A 21,972-nucleotide genomic window follows, 5' to 3' on the forward strand; every position below is an offset into this window, starting at 1 on the left:
TCCCGTTCCCGCTGCTCACGAGGACGAACTATGCGGCGTGGGCGATGAGGATGAAGTACCTCCTGCGGGCCAATGGCGCATGGGCTGCCGTTGATCGCGAGGCGTCGTCCATGGAGGTCGACAAGGGCAAGGAGGAGATGGCCATGACGATCATCTCCTAGTCGATCGATGACACAACGCTGCTGCGAGTTGCGGAGAAGGAGTGTAACACCCTCGATGCGGCTATATCTCCCACGTGTCGAAGCACGACTTAGAGGCATAACCGCATTGAAAGCAATGTCGCAAGTGAGGTAATCTTCACACAACCCATGTAAATAAGTAAAGGGGAAAAGATACATAGTTGGCTTACAATCGCTACTTCACACAATACATGAATAAAACATTACATCAACCAGATACAATCAGGGCCCGACTACGGAGCCAAAATAAAAAGAAGACTACCCCAAATGCTACACAGATCCCCGATCGTCCCGACCGGGCTCCACTACTGATCAACTAGAACGAAACAACACAAAGGACAAGATCTTCATCGAGCTCCTCCTGAGCTTGGTTGCATCATCTGCACGGACTCATCGGCACCTGCAAACTGGTTTTGGAAGTAATCTGTGAGCCACGGGGACTCAGCAATCTCACACCCTCGCGATCAAGACTATTTAAGCTTATGGGTAAAGTAAGGGTATGAGGTGGAGCTGCAGCAAGCGACTAGCATATTTGGTGGCTAATATATACGCAAAAGAGAGCGAGAAGAGAAGGCAAAGCACGGTCGAGAAACTATGATCAAGAAGTGATCCTAGAACAACCTACGTCAAGCATAACTCCAACACCGTGTTCACTTCCCGGACTCCGCCGGAAAGAGACCATCACGGTTACACACGCGGTTGATGTATTTTAATTAAGGTCAACTCCAGGTTTTCTACAACCGGACATTAACAAATTCCCATCTGCCCATAACCGCGGGCACGGCTTTCGAAAGTTCAAATCCCTGCAGGGGTGTCCCAACTTAGCCCATGACAAGCTCTCACGATCAACGAAGGATATACCTTCTCCCGAGACGTTCTGATCAGACTCGGTATCCCGGTTCTACAAGACAACTTCGACAAGTTAAAACAAATCCAGCAACACCGCCCGAATGTGCCGACAAATCCCGATAGGAGCTGCACATATCTCGTTCTTAGGGCACACTCAGATTGTCCAAACTTCCGGTAGGCCAGCCCAGAGTTGCCCCTGGTGGCCACCGGCGGATGACGAGGTGGACCAACACTCAGAGGAGCACTGGCCCGGGGGGGGTTTAAATAAGATGACCCTTGAGTCCGCGGAAACCAAGGGAAAAAAGGCTAGGTGGAAAATGGTAAAACCAATGTTGGGCATTGCTGGAAGAGTTTTATTCAAGGCGAACTGTCAAGGGGTTCCCATTATAGCCCAACCGCGTAAGGAACGCAAAATCCGGGAACATAACACCGATATGATGGAAACTAGGGCGGCAAGAGTGGAACAAAACACCAGGCATAAGGCCGAGTCTTCCACCCTTTACCAAGTATATAGATGCATTAATTAAATAAAAGATATTGTGATATCCCAACAAGTAAACAATGTTCCAACAAGGAACGATCTCCATGTTCCAACAAGGAACAAACTTCAATCTTCACCTGCAACTAACAACGCTATAAGAGGGGCTGAGCAAAGCGGTAACATAGCCAAACAATGGTTTGCTAGGACAAGGTGGGTTAGAGGCTTGGTTCAACAATATGGGAGACATGATAAGCAAGTGGTAGGTATCGTAGCATAGGCATAGCAAAAGAGCGAGCATCTAGCAAGCAAAGATAGAAGTGATTTCGAGGGTATGATCATCTTGCCTGAAATCCCGCAAGGAAGAAGAACGAGTCCATGAAGAAGACAAACGGACGTAGTCGAACGAATCCTCACAAACGCGACGTTACCGGAACCAACCCGAAGAAGCAACACTGGAAAGAAACACACAACATAGTAAACAACCACCACATAATCATGCCATGATGCACAATCAAGTATGATGCATGTCCGGTTTAATGAAGCATGGCATGGCAAAAATGCACAAACAATCCTACAAATTAAGTGGAGCACAATATGCAACGGAGTTGCATATTGAAGAAAACACCACATGACTTATTTAGTTCTCTCTCGTTTATGTACCCAACAAGATTAAATGTTGTTAGCATGGCAAGAGATGAAGCATAAAGAAACTATCTATCTAGGGAAGTTTAAATGAGGCCGGAAATAACAAACAACAATTCCCAAAAAACCTCATGTGCATATTTTACGGTTTGGTACTGTTCTGCCCTAAACCATATTTTAGAGTTATTAAACATGCCAAGTAAAGCCATCATGTTAAACTAGGCATTTTTCTACCCCATTTACATATAAAGTTTATTAAATTCTGAGTTACGGTTATTTAGTTATGAAATAAATCATTTTAACAAGTTATTTAAGAAAATTTAAATAAACAACAGTTTAAACATTTTAAACATAGATGAAAGTTGAAAATTATTAATCTACACAAGATTCTAAGCATTTTACATATATAATTTGTTTTAATATGAGGCACCGTTTGTGAGTTATTAAATGCCTAAACAACAGGGGGTTTTCTGTAAAACATGTCTCTCTGAAAAAAACTAAATTCACAGATCCAAAAAAAACAGCAAAAGGGCTGCAACTCGGGCGGACTGGGCTTCTCCCCAGAGGGCCAAGCCCAGTCAGCGAGGGAAGCTAGCGGCGGCCTAGCGGGCAGGCCGGCTTAGGCGCGCTGGGCCTGTGGTTGGGGCTTGGCGCTGCACCGCGCTGCATTGACCGTGTAGGATTGATCTGGATGGAACTGCCTCACTTGATGCATAGGAACGGGCGTCAGAAGCTGGCCTTGGCGAGACGACAGGGTCAGCAGAGCGCCGGGGTCGCGATTCAACAAAGGAGGCCGCTGGCGGCGGGGGCTCCTCCTGGATCCATGCGACGAGGAGGAAGATGGGGCGCTCGTGCCCGAGCTAGTGAAGCAGGACGGCGGCGGACTTGGCGCGGAGGGAGGTGGATACGCAGCAGCGGGGAAGAGCAGCTCGGGCGCTGCAGGAACCAGCAGGCGCGGCGGCTCCAGGGACTTGGCGGGGCTACAGGACTGTGCGGCGGTGGACTGCGTCGATCCGGCCGGGGTCCATGCAATCGGGGCGGAGTGCTCCTCATTCCCTGCAGCGACGGAGCTTGTGGACTTGGCGTAGCAGGAGTGCTCTGGGACGAACGAGACGCGGGGTGGACGTGGGAGGATGGATCCGTCCGTCTCCCGGTTGGACCTAGTGCAAACGGCGGCGAGGGAGCTGCAGCCACCATGGATGTTCCTGGTACAGAGAGGGAGAGGCAACGGGGCATGAGAGAGAGATTAGGGACGGGCGAGAGAAGAGACAAGGGCTTCGGGAGAGGATCTCCTTTCCTTGGATCGAGCAGGTGGAGAGCTGCAACGCCGGTTGGGCAAGTGCACAGATCGAGCGAGGTAGGTGGTACTGCGGGTTGGCTCGGGTGGATTGGATCGGGAAGGTGGAGGCTGGTTGGGTGGCTGAGGAAATCGAGGAGGATTTGGAATGAGCGGCGGCGGCGAGTGAGGGTATGGATGGGACAGCCGTCCGAGATTTTAGGGTTAGGGGCTATATATAGCATGTAGGTGAAAAGAGAGGGATCTGGATCATCGGATCAAAATTCGACGGACGAGAATAAATATGCTAAAGAGTCCAATAAATAAAACGATGATATTTTGTAGATGTTTGGGGATGTTCCGGACCCAACGGTGACGACTCCCCGGGTCGGGTTCGGGACAACTTCCGGGCGCGCGCGAGGAGGACCGCGGGCTGACGAGAGAGATTAGGTTGGGCCTGACGGTGGTAGTGGACTGTGAAGAAGGCCTCAGACTGAGAAAAGAGAAGAGCGAAAGGCCCGGCGACTGTTTCCGGAGACCGAAAACGTCCGACGATTGGCCGGCTATACTGCCGCTATAGTTTAACGGTTGGGTTATCAAACGAACTCCGAATGCGATGAAACTTGACAGGCGGTCTATCTACACTATAATAAGACCATACGTCAACTCTCATCCCATTCCGAGAACATTTTCCGGCCACTTATAAAATAATAAACCGGACATGCCGCGGGCGCGTGCAAGTGTGTCTGGGCTCAGAACGGACAACGGACGAAACGAGGAGACCGAGACGAATGCAAGTTTTGAAAACATGATGATGCAATGCACATGATGACATGACAAGATACAACACACAAGCAAATGACATTGCAACGACGGCGAATAACTGGAAGACACCTGGCGCAGCGGTCTCGGGGCGTTACAAGGAGACCGCCGCCGATGTGTGGGCGGCACTACGCTCCATGCACGTGGGCGTCGAGCGCGTCTGAGAGGCGAGGATTCAGTCCTTGCGCTCGGAGTTTGACGGCCTCAAGATGGGTGATGCGGAGTCCGTGGATGACTTTGCGGTGAGGTTCACGACGCTCGTGGGGCGCATCCGTGAGCTTGGTGATGCGATGGAGGAGAAGTACGTCATGAAGAAGATGCTCCAAGCCATCTCCAACAAGTTCATCCACGTTGAGTCTTCAATTGCATTGTTCGGCGACACCAACAAGATGGCCATGGAGGAGGCCATTGGTTCACTCAAGGCGCATGAGGAGCTTGTCAAGGGACGGGAGACGGGGCGTGAAGAGGAGCAACTTCTGATGGTGAGGGGACACGACTCGTCGCCAGGACGGGGTCGTGGCCGTGGACGCGGTGGAGGGCGCAAAGACAAAAGCGAGGTACAGTGTTACAATTGTCGTCAACTTGGTCACTTTGCCTGAGAGTGTCCGGGGAAGAAGAAGGAGAATGAGGAGAAGGCGCTGCTGGCCGGCTACGGCAGCGACGGACAGGCTCTTCTTTGAAGTTTCTGCATGAAGAATGGACATCAAGATTAGGAGGTTGAATGTTAGATATAATCTTGATGTCCTGTGTATCTGCATGTTTACTTTTGTATTTGCATATAGTAGTGTGTCTGTGCAGGGGTACGTGCGAGGCGTACACCTGATGGTTCAGTTTGAAGAGCATGCATGGTGAGACTCCAAGGTACAGTGAGAAGCTGCTGCATGCAAGGATCTGAAGCCAACGGGCTGCACAAGTTATCTAGGAAGTTGTTATGCATGCGTGTGTTAGTGCCATAAGAATAGGTGATGGATTAGTTGGTTAGTGGAGCAGGTCGTGTGCACAAGAGTCGGGCACGTTGTGGCCTGGTAGCGCGTGTGAGCTAGCTACTTAAAGCATTGTAATTCAGTTTGTCTGGTTAAGAGAAATATAGAGAGAAAACGGCAGGCTGTGTGATACAGCGGCCACCAAAACCAGAGTTCTTCTATTCCTCGAGAGTTCTACGTGAGGTAGAAGAGAGGAAGAAGAAGCGGCTGAGCGATTCAGCTCCAACAACATCTAAGCACGACCTCGTGATACAGTGAGTGCAAGGTTTTGTTCTTTTGAGTCTCGCTCCATCAGAAAAAGTAATAAACGATGAATTTCCTCTTGAAATCTCTCAAATTGGGCTTACTCTTTGCTTCCCCTCTGTCTATAGGAACTTCGCCAAACTTCTGGTGGGCGTCGTGTGCGCCACATACATGCAGTTCAAAGGCAGAGGTGCGTCAAATATGTATGCCAATTGGTGCTTGTTTTTGTTGTCCCTTTTAGTGTGTATCTCTGATGATTTTTCAATCTCGGTGATCAATGTCTGTCACTTTGGTGGGTAGATGATTTGTGCTGTTCTGTTTGTTGTATGTTCAGTTGATGATTCGCTTGACATATCCACAAGGTACAGTATGTGTGATCCAACCACACGTCGCATAGTTGAATTCCAAAGCAATTAGCTTGATTATCTGCAGTCCATCTAATTCTCATCTAATGCTGATTAGTTTAAGCGAGTCAACATATAGGACGGAAAGACCTTTTTATAGTTTTCTCAAAGGGAGTGTACCGTGTGCGGGGCATATCTCTGTTTCTTTGTATGGTTGTTTAACAATTTGTGAAATGCTTGTAGTATGATAATCTAGATAATGGGGATATGTTACAGAAAGTGTTGTGCCTGGCCTCACATGTACATGATTTGGTTTATCATTAAGTCCTCTCTTTCCCACTAAATTTCACATCTGCCATCTAAAAAAAACAAATCCACATTTACCTGATTTCAAGTTCTTATGGACCTTATGGTAAAGTATTTAAGTAATTTTAGTCGGCTCAAAAGGCTCCAAGCTTCTTTGTCTATCATTTCCTGTTCAAAACTGACAACAGAACTTTGTGAAGCCTTTCAGTTTGTCTTTGTTTCAGTTACTTTACCATTCGGTCTTGATGCCTGAACTATGTGAACATTGTCAGCTTAGTAAAATGGTATGAACTTGTGTGCCATACACATAGCAGGTCGAAAAACTACCATTGTATTTGCATATACTGCTTGTGGCACAATTTTCTGAAAACATGTTGGTGGTCATTGGTCAACAAAAGTTTTCAGCATTCGGCACGGTGTTAATATTCTTGAATTTATTGTGCTTCTAGAATTATAGATTTCCGAATAATTAGATGGTCAGCTATGCAATATAATATCCCCATAGTATTGAAATCTTCTGTTCTGCAAATAGTCCTTCAGCAAATGGCGCTTACACTTAATATGGGATACTCCAAATCCATAAGAGCAGGCTATATCTGATATTTTCTCCATACAGAGTCGGTAGCGACTTGATTTATATTTTCCGCTACTTGTCAATATGATGGCCCGTTGTAAATAAATGAGGCCTGGCCATCACTTATACTTGGGAACTACTTTTCAGTGATAGCTGTATTGACTAAGGTACTATTTTTTCTTTCTTAAAGATTGATTTCTTCAGTGGTGTGTGTTTTACTTTACAGTTTTGATAAGATTCCATTGCCAACACACTTTTTTCTTGACAGGGAACTACGGCGGGCTTATGCCTACTGAACTATATTCGAAACTATCAGAGTGTATAGCAGATTAGAGCAGATTACATCAGCCTTAAAGCTAAAATGATCTGAACATTCTTTTTCCACAATACACAGGTAGTACATAGTAATAGCCCTCTTAATAATTCCTATATAAAAGTATGATCTAAACATTTTGTTGAGTTGTTTTCGCACCAGATTGTTGGCCATTAATGGTTATCCATGGCACTAAAATTACTTGATCTCAATACATTCACCTCACAACACTTGTTGGCGAAAACATGTGCTATAGCACCAAAGAAGTTGAGGTCAAATTAATGAGGTGATAGCTAAACTCCTTAAACTGGATATATTTGTGTTTTGTTTGCTTCAAGTATATAGACATATATTCCTTGATCAAAACTCATTGACACTGCTACCACTAATTTGCTTGAGGTCATCGACTTGAAGATTGATAAATATGGTTCTGTTATTATGCAGGAGTTGTGTGATCTGAGGAGAAATTATTCTCTTGCAAATCGGATAATTGTTGTAGGGATTAAAAGGCACATGATTGTACTGTTTTTCTGGGATTTCGTTTCTCACGTTCCTCGACCCTAATGTCTACATGAGGTGTGAGTTCAACGGATAAAGGAAATCATATTACTAATAGAATGGTAGGTAGAATCACGGTGATTCATACAAAAATTCACTTAATTTATCATATAACGAATCATATAATTTATCGGCTGCCTCAACGGCTCACACTTTTGCAAGTCTTCATATTTTAGAAAATACGACTGAATTTGATAATTGGATCAAATGCAGTTATATGTCTTGTACTTGCTTTGGTTGAATCTGAAATTTTGTCAGAAACGTAACGAACCACTTAGATATATAAAGCACTGATCTGTGCAGAACTGAGAGATGTTGTGCTTTTACAGTTCTTACGCTGTCTGATTGAATTTTCTTATCCCACATTTTTTCCAGATGCCGCAACAAAGAAAATGCTCTCAGCCTTGGACGATCCATTCACTCGATTCTTGAAACCATTACCTTTTCTGAAGCAAGACTAGCTAGCACCCAAGGTGCCCTGGCAGGTGTAGGTTTATCCATTGGCTACCCGTTGGAGCATCACTTGCGGTGCTCTTTGTAATGTCACTTGGTGGGTTTTGTAGAAATGACTGTCTAGAGACATTTTATCTTGATAATTGACAACATAAGAGTGCAAAATATTTGACAGCAGATCGCTTATGGTAAGACCTAGCTATTATCAATAATTTTAGTCCATTAAATGCGGTCTTAGTGAAAGGATGTTCCTTTATCTTGGTTGAAGGTTGCATGACTTCTGCTAGGTGTTTTGATACTTTTCGGTCTCTACTTGAATGTTGGGTACCTAATTTTTTAGTGGCCAACAATCTTGCACTGATTCTTGCTAGGGGTCATCAAGGAAACTCAATAGATGGCTATTTCAGTGGAGATTATACCAGAGATGTTGTTTTGAAGTAAGCTCCTGCACACCATTCTTTTGTAGTTCTTTCAGAAGTAATGTTTCATTCTTTTACTTGAGACTAGAGTGGTTGATGCTCATTCATCTTAATTTAATACAGAGTATATGCCAGGAGAGAAAGATATACTTGAAACCCGATGAGGTCAATGATGTGGAGATTTTACCAGAGATGTTGTTTTCAAGTAAGATTTTGTGTGAGATTATACCGATCGCACCAGCATGCCACATTGTTGCTCCACGGCAAAGCCAGCGAGGTAATTTTTCTTTTCGCACCGATGTAATTTTCCTTTTCTTTTAGCCCACTCCTAGGTCTCTTCCGTTCATATTCTAATCACGCATGGTGAGCGGCGGTTTCGACGGCGACTGGCTGGCTACCGGAATCGCACCCTATGCCGACGGCCAGGGCCGTCGGCATAGCCCTGAATGGCCGTCGGGACAGGCCTATGCCGACGGCCCCCGTCGGCATAGGGCCGTCGGCAACATATCCGTCGGTGTAGCCAGGAATGCCGTCGGCATAGAAAGGCCGCCGGCATATGCCCTATCCCGACGGTGTCCATACATCTATGCCGACGGCCCCGGCCGTCGGCAACGTTATCGCCTAACGGCGGCCGCCGTCAAGTGCTGACCAACGCTTGCTCGCCACGTGGCAGGTCTATGCCGACGGTCTAGCCGTCGGCATAGTTTCAACCTAAGCCGACGGCTAGGCCGTCGGCATAGACGTGCCACATGGCGAGCAGGCGTCACCCCTGGGGCGGGTCTATGCCGACGGCCTAGCTGTCGGCTTAGGTTGAAACTATGCCGACGGCCAGCCCGTCGGCATAGACCTGCCACGTGGCAGCCACTGGGAGCTCCTAGAGCAGGCCTATGCCGACGGCTTAGCCGTCGGCTTAGTTTGAAACTATGCCGACGGCTAGGCCGTCGGCATAGACCTGCCACATGGCAGCCACTGGGAGCTCATGGCAGCTCTATGCCGACGGCCTTGCCGTCGGCATAGTTTCTGTCTGTTTTTTTTTTCTTTTTTCTGTTTTGTTTCAGCTCAATTCATTTGAATATATACAGCACACAACAAATATATGCATCACATAACAACTGACCCAGCAGCATCACACAACAAATTCATCATCACACATCATAAGAAGCATCGCAAAGCATAAACATATAAGTATCATCACCACCAAGCATAAGAATCTCACAAACAACAATAAGAAACATCACAAGCATATAAGTATCATCACCACCAAGACCACCACAATGTGACCCAAAGGCTTAAGCGCCAGGACGTCGAGCACCACGGAGGTCGTCACCGCCAAGACCGCCGAAGCCCAGGTCGTCACTGCTAGCGGCAGCACTACCGCCAAGACCGCCTCCTCCTCCGCCTCCGTGGATCGGAGTGGTCGGGCTCCGTGTCTCCGGAGTGCTGCGAAGACCACCGCCAACGGTAGATCCACCTGTTCCCTGCATGTTGAAAAGACATATGCACGGGATCTATGACTGTGTTGAAAGGCATGACATGCTTTGGGTGAATAGATTGGGGATGAACTAATCGGCGAGGGGCCAGCGTTCTGTGCCACAAACTCCTCAAAGCTCATCAGCGCTGGTTGTGCTGGAGGGCATTGTGCTGTAGGGAACTGAGGACACCTGCCGGCCGCCATATCCTGAAAAGCCTGCTGCATCTGGCTATCCCTCTGCACTTGGTGTTCATAAAGCCTCTGATGCCACGCCATGGTCTCCTGGCGTGTGTACTCCATGTAGGCCTACGGTATGACATGATGGAACTCATAAAACTACTAAATGCGGAAAATGAAGTGAGAAATGAAGATAAGAGGGAAAATACTTACAGATTGTTGCTCCTGAAAGAGGGACTATGTACTAGTCACTGGCTGGCTCGTGTGCTGGCTCAGGCTCGGGTCGATCCGACGAAGCTGTGTGTAGGAGATACTAGGAGTGATCACAGCATCGAGAACCGCGTCCCGACCGTGCTCCTTGGGCCCCATCCTCACCACCGCCATGTCGTCCAGAGGCACCGCAATGGGGGCAGATGTGTCAGGATGTAACTCTAGATACGCTTCGGAGTAGGCCTTCTTCCTCCCTGCAGTCTTCTTGCCGTAGTACTTGGGCTCGCCAGGCTTGGGGTCCTTCCGCGTATGGGCGATCTCCCACGCCTGCATGTGTGAGAGCGGCCGCTTCAGTTTCTCCTCCTGCACCACCAAACAGAGGTTAGTCATACATAAGAAAGTGATGGTAAAAAGAAGAAGAAGAATGTTTAATGGGGTTAGTCATACATTAACTGCCTTGTGGAGATAGTGGTTTCGGTTTCCCTGAGCATGTACTCCCTCCGTCCCTCGGTTAGCCTTAGTTTGGGTTCTCATAGCCGCCCAGGCTCCAGCCTCATCACACCAAAGATCCACCAATGCCGCCCAGGACTCGTCTTTTCCATAACACCAATTTGGACACACCTACATAATAAAAGCATAATGGCATGTAGGTGTGTCCAAATTGGTGTTATGGAAGCATAAAGCATAAAGCATAATGTACCACAAGGTAATGAAAGCATAATGAAAAATCTTTTATACTTACCGCCAAGAACTCGGGCCTGTCCAAGGTAATGCCCATCCTCCGCGCTTCTTCCTTGGTCATCTTCACACCAAGATAGTCGTGGTAGTATGTGGAGATGGCCACATAGCGCACCTCGTACTGCATCTGGCGGGCCTTCTTCTTGCATTGGCGCAGCACGATCTGGTCCGCTCTAGCCCTGTGCTCCGGAAGAACTCGATAGAATTTCTACAATCATGCATGAAACAAGAATGGGAGAAGCCATGAGTTAAATCATTCATGAAACTAGAATGGACTTGTGCTTCTGAAGAGAACTCACCCAGAAAGTAGTGATCACGGCCTTGGCATGGGTCTCATGGTCCGCGTGGCGGGCCGCTTCCCAGTGGTCCCAGCTCGTGGCCAAAACCCGACGGTCCGGCTGCCTGACTGGATCAGGACAGTACAACCCCGGCCAATATAACTTCAGCAAGACGGTGATGAGGCCGTTGGGAATACGGACCCCTTTAGAATATATCCAGTTGCTGCAAAAGAATGAACTATTAGCATGTGACAAGAAAAATAAATAACAACCGGAATAAGCATGTGACAAGCAACATAATGAACCACTTACTCTTTTCCCGTGGGCTCAATGAGCCACTTCTGCTCCTCAGTAGCAGGAACCTGCTTTGGTAGCTTTGCCTTGCCACGCAGCCACCCCTTCGTGTCAACCCCCTTCCCGTCACCACCATCATCCCTGCCACCACCCTCCTCCTCGCCTGCCTCCCCCTCCCCAACCTCCTCCCCAATCTCCTCCTCCTCCTCCTAGCCTGCCTCCTCCTCCACCTCCTCCTCCTCCTCCACCACCACCTCCTCCTCCTCCTCCTCCTCCCTAGAGTGTACCTCACTAGAGGAGGGTACCTCACTAGAGGAGGGCCTCGAAGACAACACCCCTAAGTCGGTGAGGGTGCGCTGTTTCTGGCCGCGACCCCCTGTAGTGGCTCTCCCCCCAGCACCTCGTCCTCTAGAGGCTCTCCCCCCGCCCCCTCCTCCTCTAGGGGCACCTCTCCCTCGACCTCCCTGTGAGGAGTCATCGTCAAGTAGCCGAGGGGGAGGATTACGTGCTCGACCACTCCGACTAGGCAGGCCGACGACCTTGCGTACGAAACCCATGCCGTTGGCCTTCCCCTTGCCCATGTTCCACGAACCTGCATTGAAAAGAGAAAAGGCAATTAGTAAATTAATGAAATGAAGGAAAAGGCATGATAATAAACACATTAATAAAAATGCATAAAAAGGCATATTCCTAAACTATAGAAAAAAAATACTTGAAACGTACATCTGCTAGAACCCATATGAATCATCACTGTTGTAACCTCTTTCTCGGTCCGTCTCATCATCACTATCAATCATATCATCTTCGTTGTCCGACGGAGGTGGAGGCTCTTCCTCGTCGTCAGCCCGGTCACTTTGCCTGTTGAAAGATTGACTCCCTTACTTATATTCGATGCATAACCATCGGTGAACTTCAAAATTTGTTTCATCCAGATAAGTACTTCTTTTTTTCTGGCGGTTTAAGGACAAAGTCAGCATCTGGCTTGAACCAGTTTTTTCGACCGCCCGTGGGAGGCTTCATGTTCAGGCGTGGTCTATCACAAATTCTCTGTTGATCGGCTCTAGCTTTTACGTTATCCTTCGTCTTATCAGGAATGTTGAGGATCGTGTGGAAAAGGGACTCTGCCACATTCTTTTCGGTGTGCATCACATCAATATTGTAAAGAAGTTTGAGGTCCTTGAAATAGGGAAGCTGCGAGAAGGGGGTAATGTGCGTCCAGTTGTGCGTCTCACCATATCCCTCGAAGCCTTTGGCTTTGGCTTTGGCTTTGCCTTTGCCTTTAGGCTTGAGAGCTTTTAGCTGAGCAAGAACATCTGCCCTCGAAAATGTTGGAATCTCGGTTACTTCATGAACAACCCGGCCTTTCGTGAAGTTCTTCTTGTCTTCCCTGTCTAGATGGTCTGGAGGGAGGAACTGTCGATGCAGGTCAAAGGCTACATACTTGCCACCCTTACTCAGCCAAATCATTCGCAGAGCCTGCATGCACACTGGGCATGGCATCTTACCACTTGTACACCATCCGCAGAATAGAGCATAGCCGGGAAAGTCATGCATGCAATAGTGCAACCAAACTTTCATCAAGAAATTTCTCTGCAGATCCCGGTCGTATGTCAACCTCGGAAAGTACCAAGAATGGTGCAAAGCATCCACAAGCGGCTGCATAAACACACCCAATTGCTTCCCCGGGTAGTCAGGCCCCGGAATGATGAGCGACAAGAACATGGTCTTCCGTTGCATTAGGGCACCGGGAGGAAGATTGAGCGGAATTACAAACACAGGCCAGCAGCTGTATGGATTGGACGACATACCATATGGATTCAACCCATCACCTGATATGGCTATTCTGACATTCCCAGCCTCGGCTGCTTCCTCGGGGTATTCTTCATCGAATGACTTCCATGCTTCCCCTCCCGATGGATGTATGATTTTTTTGGATTGTACCTTATACCTTCCTTGTGCCACTTCATCATTTTGGCAGACTCCTTCGTGATGAAAAGGCGTTGTAGTCTTTTTATAAAATCAAGATACCGAAGAACCTTAACGGGGATGGTTAGCTGCTTTTTCTCACCATCCTCACCGACCACCTCAATGTATCGAGACGAACCGCACTTCCTACAGTACTTGTCATCCGCATACTCGTGCCTAAACAAAAGGCAATTCTTCGGGCAAACATCTATTTTCTCATAATCCATAGAGAGTGCCTTCATGATTTTCTTTGTATCGTACATGCTTTTCGGCAGTTCATGACCCTCAGGGAGGCTGTTAGCCCATACTCCCAGGAATGCTTCGAAGCATTTCTGGCTACAGCCGTACTCAACCTTGACTGCAATCAGTTGCGAGATGGCATCCAGCTGAGATATTTTCGCACCCGCATAAAGAGGTTTCTTCGACGAGGCCAAGACCTCCAAGAAGGCCTTTGCGGTTGCCTCCGGCTCCTCTGGTTCATTCTCTGAAGGTGTTGCATTTTCCATTTCTGCAACAATGACATCATCTAGCATGTCCCTGACCCCGTCGTCCTCATATCCATCGATGCGTTGTCGCATCACCTCCTCTCTACCACGGTCCTGCTCGGCTATGTTTATCGGCGGCATGTCAAAGTTTGGCATATATCCGTGCGTGCGAAGGTGCTCACTCATGTCCGTCTGATTTCTACGGTGACGTCTGGCACATCTCGCACAGGGGCATGGTGGGATAATTCTCATTGGATGACGGAATATCTCCTTCAAATACACATCGGTTTTCGCGATCCACTCTGATGTTACTCGATTCCGACGGATAAAACCACTGTACATCCACTGATTATCTGCCATCCTCTGCTTTTTTGCAACCCACACAACATAATTAAGGATTCACTTAAATTAATCACATCAAATTTTCAGTTTCTACTGCGTTTAATCCACCTACATCTCTAATAGGTAAAGATGGGTCCTAATCCCACCCGAGGATGTGTAGATTGAGTACGTTCTCCATTCTACCCCGTTCCGAGACAAAATTTCGGCAGCACCTCCCCGCTGTTCTCCAGATACACGTCTCGGCAAATAGCCGAGAGAATGTGCTCCGGAGAACAATGGGGAGGCGCCGCCGAAATCCTGTCTCAGAACGGGGTAGAACATGGAGAACATACCCAATCTACACATCCTCGGGCTGTCCATGGAAAACGCAGGACAATCCGAAAGAGCTGCGGTGATAAATATGCAATTGAATGCATATTTATCGATGCAACCCTTTCGGACGGGAGACGCCTAGGTTACGTCAGTTGACTTGAGAATGAAATCTAGTGATATGAAAAATTGGAGGAGATGGACTTGTAGCTCACCCTTGGCTGTAGAGGAAGTAGTCGAACAGAGAAGGGACGATCCTTGACCAACAACTCCGATGACGATCACTCCACCGACATGAAACTCTACAAAACCTGCAAATTCCAACGCGACAAAAATTTAGAACATCACAACTCATAAAGCATATTCATCATCAACTCACAAATTTAGGTGCATTCATTTATTCTTGAATCATGTAGGGTTATTTCATCACATATTCATCATCATCATCACAACTAACAATATTAAATAAATATTCATCATCATCATCACAACTAACAATATCAACAATATATTCATCATCATTGTCTATTCATCATCATCATCGATTCATCTCATCGAACAAAAAATTTATCTATCTCTATCTATATATCTAACAATCTATCTATCTATTGATCTATCTATCGATCTATCTATCTATATATCTAACAATCTATCTATCTAAAAACAGAAAAAAAAAAAGGTGGAGGTCTCACCGGAGCGGCAGGGCCGGGGCGAGGCGGAGCCAGGCAGGGCCGGGGCGAGGAGGCGACCGATGGGGCGACGCGGCGGGCGGTGGTGGAGCGCGGGATGGGGGCGAGGTGGCGGCCGGCGGGGCAGGGCAGGTCGGGGCGGGCGCGGACGGGGCGGCGCGGACGGGGCGGCGCGGGGCGGGAAGGACGTCGGGGCGGCACGGGGGCGGGAAGGATGGGGCGGGGAGGCGCGGGGCGGGGAGGACGTTGGGGCGGGCGCGGACGGGGTGGCGCGGGGAGGGGAGGACGGCGGGGAGGCGCGTGGCGGGGAGGACGTCGGGGCGGCACGGGGGCGGGCAGGACGACGGAGCGGGTCGGGAGGACGGCGGCGCGGGTCAGGGCGGGGACGACGGCGGCACGGCACGGGAGAGGGTGGCGGCGACGGTTGGGGGAAAGAAACGAGTGGAGGAGAGGAGACGTGCAGCGAGTGGAGGAGAGGAGGGCGTGCGGCGACTGGATAAGGGCGGGGCCTAAGCCGACGGCTTAGCCGTCGGCATAGGCTTGGTCCCACCTGCCAGCGACAGAGCCGAGTGGATAAGGTATGAGATATCACTACAAGAAATCTGTTAATCCATGACGGATTCCTGATGACGTTCTCAAAAGCCGTCATGAAAATCGTCACAATTGAATAGGATGCGAATGGCCTCCAAAATAGTAGTACCTTTATGACAGACATCGAGAGACCGTCATGGAATCCGTCATGGATCGACTAACTGGGCCTGCCCTTCTCTTTTTATATACACCACCCGGACCGTCACGAACGGCTTGCGCTGATGTGGCAATCCTGCGCGAAGCCGAAGCTGCTTTCTGATTGGTTGATATGACCCTCCCACGGATCACGCATAAGCACCGTCCATCCCTCCTGGATCCAACGGTAGGCACACTCCTCCCTCCCTCCCCCCTCTCTCTCTCCTTTCTTCCTCCACCACGAGCCGCCGGCTGCTCCCTCCCAGTGCTCCCCCCGATTTTGGATCACGGCGGCATAGACTTCTGCTCCTTCCTGACACGCCCCTCACCAGATCCACGCGGACGTGCTCATCCCCACCTCCTCGTCTTGGTGATCATGAAGCTCTCCATCGGGGGCTCCTTCTCCCCGGATCTGGTCGCAGCCCCCAATCTCAACCAGCGAGGCCGGCCACCACCACCCCTCTGTCATCATCCCTCGCCGGCCACGACGAGGTCCTCCCTCCGGCATCGTGTATCTAGGTCCCCTTCTTCCCATCTACTCATCCACACCTGCACGCCCGATCTAGGATCTCCGGTGCTCTTCCTCTCCTCAAGGGGCGTGGCGGCCGCCCTTTCCCTGCGGGTCGAGCGGGAATACAACATTCCCTCTTCTTCACCGCACCAACGACCGCCACGACCGTGGTGCACGGAGACGCGCCGCTGGCCGCCGCAACGTGGTGCGCACTAAGATGCGCCGCTCGGAAGCGGCCATAGTGCACACGGAGATACGCGAGCCCTGTTTGGAGGGACTGCCAAGAGCGCGGCTACAGCGGGCGAGCGCCTTGGCAGCATCGGCCCTCCCGCTGCCGTACTCCCCCCATCTGACTTGCATCTGCCGGCGACCGGAGGGTACGACAACGGTGTGGACGCCCTCAACAACGGGATTGCTGCACGGGAAAAGTGGCGAAGGGGAGAAAAGGACCGCCTCCTCTGCTGCAGGTCACCGAAGCTCATCCTGTGCAGGTCACGGGAGGCGCGGTGGCGCCATTACTTCACTGCCCGTCATAGCGACTTCTCTCCACAGGGGTAAGAATAGTGGAATGCTTCGTTTCTGTTTCCGTTTTTTTATCTGAACCTTGTTGCTGCAATGGCGTGACATGAATACACTAGTCACCTGACAATTAAGAAATTCTATAGCTTTATGGTATTTATCTGGGAGTAATTCCTGTTGCTTGTGACTAAGGACTTCTGCCTATGTTGGCCTTTTGTTGTTATTATAGGCAGGGTCCGAGACAAGCACATGATTTGGGTTTGGACAATTTAAAGTTTTAGAATTCCAGTACCCATTCTTCTCACGTGATGTTGTAGTTCGCCTAGTTAGCAACTTAGCATTACCCCCTGATAACAGTTGGCCTCGCCGTCGTAACTCTTATTCTTATCAGAAGTATTTTACATGTTCACTAAGTTCCTGACCATAGGTGATCCACTTGATCATAATTTTGTTTCCATTTTAATTTAAATTGGGCAGTCTATCAGTTTTCTGCAGCAAGACGATTATCTGTATCTTCAAAGGTACATAGATTATTTTACTAGCATATTTGCAATACCATAAGGTCGATCACCTTTTCCTATGAACTTTCTCACATGGATCTTGAACCATTCAAGGATCAAATTCAGAGACATTGTGGTAAAAGTAACTAATTCACTGTTGTGTTTTATGTGCTGTGTTCTTTTACATTGCCTTTGAGTTTATCATATTTTTTGAAGTGGCTGAGAAAACCAAGTAGCTGAGTTCTGGTATAGTAAATGATCATCTGATTTTCTGACTGTAGCCCCTGATTTGATGTCAATTTACTTTGCTAGGAGTTGAATTTGAGTGGTCTTGGTGTGCCCAATGTACCCCCTGCAGCTTGGGAGACAAGTGATGTGGTGAAACTTGATCTTTCGAAGAACTTGATAGAAGATCTGCCAAATGAGTTGTCCCTGTGCTCATCACTTCAAGTGAGTTGAACTCTTGTGTTGGTTTGCTTGGAAGAAAAGAACCATTACTTGAAAATCAGCTATGAGATAGACTAAATCATTTAAGCCTGGTTGATAGATAAAATTCGGTTCATGTGCTGGTGCAAGTGTACATTTTTCTATTCAATGAAGAGTGTGTTTACTGGTATGGCAGAATGCAGAATGCAGAGTGCAATACAAAGGTTCAGCACCACTCTGTCGCGCGCTAGTGGTGACCGACCTGCACTGTGTCCCTTGCATCATCTACAAACCACTTTAGTGAGCACTTGTATCTCTGCCTCCCTCCTCTACTATGAGCCCGTGGCTGTGGCATACACTGTTTTGTGGCCATTGAGCTGAACCTGATCCATGGTTAGTTAGGGCATTGGTGTTGTTTGGGCTCGATTAGCTCAATTCGATGTTGTTTAGGCTTGAGCAAAGTTGTTCTCTTGTTGAAATGAGAGGGATAAGGTAGGTGCTGCAGCTGTTGGCAATCGTCTATATGCAATTGTGGGCAACCAGAGAATATGTGTTGCATTTGTATGTCCTCATGTTTAAAATTTGTGTCTGGAAGTTATTACTAGATCTACTATCCCAATATTTTTTTTCCTAAATCTCATGGTAAATTTGGAAGTTGTATTGCATATATGTGTATTATGCCATACCAGTAAACTTCTAAAAGCAAGTGGAGCTGAACCTTTGTATTGCACTTTGCATTCTGCAGATTACGCTATACTTATTCGCATGTCATGCTATATGAACAGGCACTGCGGTTGTGATTGTTATGCTGGGAGCGATGTTCCTCATGGTCCCAGTAATGCTGCTAGTATGGAAGAGGCACTAGATCCTTGTTGTCACATTCCTTGAGCTCTCGTTGATGGAGGATAAATGGAACAAGTGATCATCTAGTGGAGACAAAAAGTAAGTCACAACCTCTTTGCTCTTCCTGTTCGTAATAAGAAGGAATCCTTACTCTAGTGTCCCATTTACTTGTAGCTTTAAAAATTTTGATACACAATATATATGATGCTTCCATGCTTTTCAAGTTTTTTGCAATATTGTTTTTCTCTATATTGCACCTAGAACTGAATATTCGATTGGATCAGGCAGGTAACATAGTGAGTAGGCCTTCTTGCCTGTTTACTTTTCGCTTGGATCAGGCGTTCATGTAAACAGGATAGCTCCAACTCTTGTTTCAAGAGTGAGTAGTACGCTGAAACTGCATTCTAGTAAATAGGGGTTACTTCTCAAATCTGAGAAATTTAAAACCAATCCTCATTGCTGACTGGCGGTGTATATATAATAATGTTATATGAAGATGAACTTGGCAAAAACTCAGCTTTTACCTTCAAAATATATGTACAGAATTTCCAGATCTAATCTGAAATGTCAACTGAGCATTATCTGTGACCTTTAAAACCAAAAACCTACTGTATGGACAAACACAAATCGTACTACTGTTCTTTGTTTAGAAATGATGTGCATTATTTTGTTGGTGGGTTTTCTCCCTAGGCATTTATTTTTCTATCCTTTTTTGTCTCCTGCAGCCCGTGAATATGTATTCCAGAAATAAGTTTAATCCGAATCTAAGAAGAAAATTACATAGTTACATTGTGGCAGTCCTACAGTAAGAATATAGAGGTTTAAACCTGTTTATTTGTGTACTACGCACATGTATTAGTGAGTCAATTTATTGTTCTTTTATACTAGATACTTTGTTATTCTCATTTATAGGCACAATAAGATTTAAGGATTTTGGAAAGCATGTAATTTGTTTTTTAAGTTTCTTCTACTATATATATTCATATATACAAATGTCTAATGTTGTTGTGAACATGGTAGGTATGTTGCTGTCCATCACAATCCGCCAAGACATATAGTTGCCATCAGGAGGGTTGACGACAAGAACACGAGTGACAACCTTATTAGTTTATATGTGTTGTTGATGTAAATTGGATTGTACCGGTTCCTAATCCTTGCTGTGTGATATATGTTGTATATTATCATTTCATGGAGGATATTCTAAACTGCTAGGTTTTAGATACCTATGGATGGTTGCATATTAAATGATTTTGTCAATATATGTTGTAGATACCTATGGATGGTTGCATATTAAGTCATTTGGTCCAAAATTGGCATTATGATTTACGGAACACATTATGCTAAAAGTTTATCTGATTAAAATTGGGCTGAAGGAACAGATGGGACCAAAATTTAATTGATCCTAAATCCATGACGGTTTCTGTGACGAAAAATAGTGTCCACGTAGGTAGCCACGTCATTCCAGTTAGTCAATTGAAGATCCTACGTGGCATTGGTCCATGACGGTATGTTCCGTCACAGCCTAGTGTGGGCTTGGGCGGGCCAGAGGCAGTTCCATGACGTCCAAGAACCGTCATGGAAGACATGATGTTAAATTATGACGCGATATACATGACGGATCTCAAGTCCGTCAAGGATGGACACGCATGACAGTTTTTGGCTGTTTCGTGACGGCTAGGGACCGTCACGTATTAACAGATTTCTTGTAGTGTATGCCGACGGCCTAGACGTCGGCATATCTACTTAGCATTTTTTTTGTTACGACATTTTTAAAAAAAATTACGGCATTTTTTTATAAATTCAATTATTACTATTTTTCAGTTTCCAATACTAATTTCATTAACTTAAATGTACAGAAAACATATATCGATTTGCCCCCCACACGGCCTTCTTCCGTCGTGTCACGGAGAGGTTAGACGGGACGGGGTACCTGTGGGGGGTAGCAATGCCGCCAGGTGTTGCGGTGGGCCCTCCTACGGTTGTGGAAACGTGGTGGCAGGCGCAGGCACGCGACTCCGGGGTGTGCCCCCTCCCACCTCACAGGCATGGATGCCGCCGTGCCCCGGAGGGGGAAACGGCCACGTCGGGCCAACGCAGAGGGAATCTTGGGGTGGGTTGTGCCGGGACTGTGTTGGGGGGTGTAGCTATGGCTGGGCTATGACAACAAGGTGAAAAGGCCCGCCGATCAAACTACGTCCAGCGAAAGTCAAAGGGATAGACCCGGCGGTCGTCTGTGTTAGGGTTAGACGGGACGGGGTGCCTGGGGGTAGCAATCCCGCCAGGTGTTGCGGTGGCCCTCCTACGGTTGTAGAAGCATGGTGGCAGGCGTAGGCACCCGGCACGCGGCTTGTATGAGGTCCCGGTGCGACGCTCCGGTGGCATTGCTACCCCCCTAGGGCCCCCGTCCCGCCTAAACCTGTAGCGTTTGACCACGGGATCTACCCCTTTGACTTTGCACGGACGGGCTTTGAGCAGTAGACGTATCCACCCGGTTGTGTAAGGTCAGCCCATAGGAACACTTTGGAGCAACATCCGGGCCAGACCCATGGCAAGATCCCCTCCGTGTGGACCCGACGCGTTCGTTCCCCCCCCCCTCCAGGTGCCGGCGGCGGTGGCGCCGTCCGTGAGGGGGGGCACACCCCGGACACGCGTGCCGGGCGTTTGCAACCGCCACAACACTTCCAGACTTGTGAGAGGCCGCCGGCGCAAGATTTGGCGGCATGCTAGCCCCCGGAGGCCGCCGGCCACAGCCGTAGACGCGCGAAGGGCAATCCGCGTAGAGGGAATTTTTCGGATACTTCTCCATCACCAAAAATTATGAAAAAATACCATCGTTCCTATAGCACATGTGCCCACGTCGTGCAAAAAAACTCATGATTTTATCGCGCTCCGAGTATTTAGTAATATTGACGCCGCATCGTTACCGCAGAACGTCTACTACCGTGTAATCGCCGTCCGTGAGGGGGGCACGCACCGGAGACGCGTCCCGCCTCTTCGGACATGCCACCACACCACCCCGCATGTATGAGGGCCCGGTGCGACGCTCC

The 21,972-nt window shown here is 48.0% G+C and overlaps 1 long non-coding RNA gene across 2 annotated transcripts; it reads left to right on the top strand.

The window, feature by feature from the left end:
* Positions 1 to 16,309: 16,309 nt before the first annotated feature.
* Positions 16,310 to 20,288, top strand: LOC147974450 (uncharacterized). 2 transcript variants are annotated; one of them, XR_015600101.1, is made up of 5 exons: positions 16,310 to 17,191; positions 17,969 to 18,106; positions 18,279 to 18,382; positions 18,868 to 19,024; positions 19,946 to 20,288. It is a non-coding gene; the product is annotated as an uncharacterized LOC147974450 (long non-coding RNA). The 2 variants fall into 2 exon arrangements; XR_015600100.1 differs by lacking the exon at positions 18,279 to 18,382 and having other exon boundaries at positions 16,318 to 17,191; positions 19,946 to 20,264.
* Positions 20,289 to 21,972: the final 1,684 nt, after the last annotated feature.

This window comes from Triticum urartu, chromosome 4A (genome assembly GCF_056163025.1).
Source record: "Triticum urartu cultivar PI428250 chromosome 4A, HENAU_Tu73, whole genome shotgun sequence".
Taxonomy (NCBI): domain Eukaryota; kingdom Viridiplantae; phylum Streptophyta; class Magnoliopsida; order Poales; family Poaceae; genus Triticum; species Triticum urartu.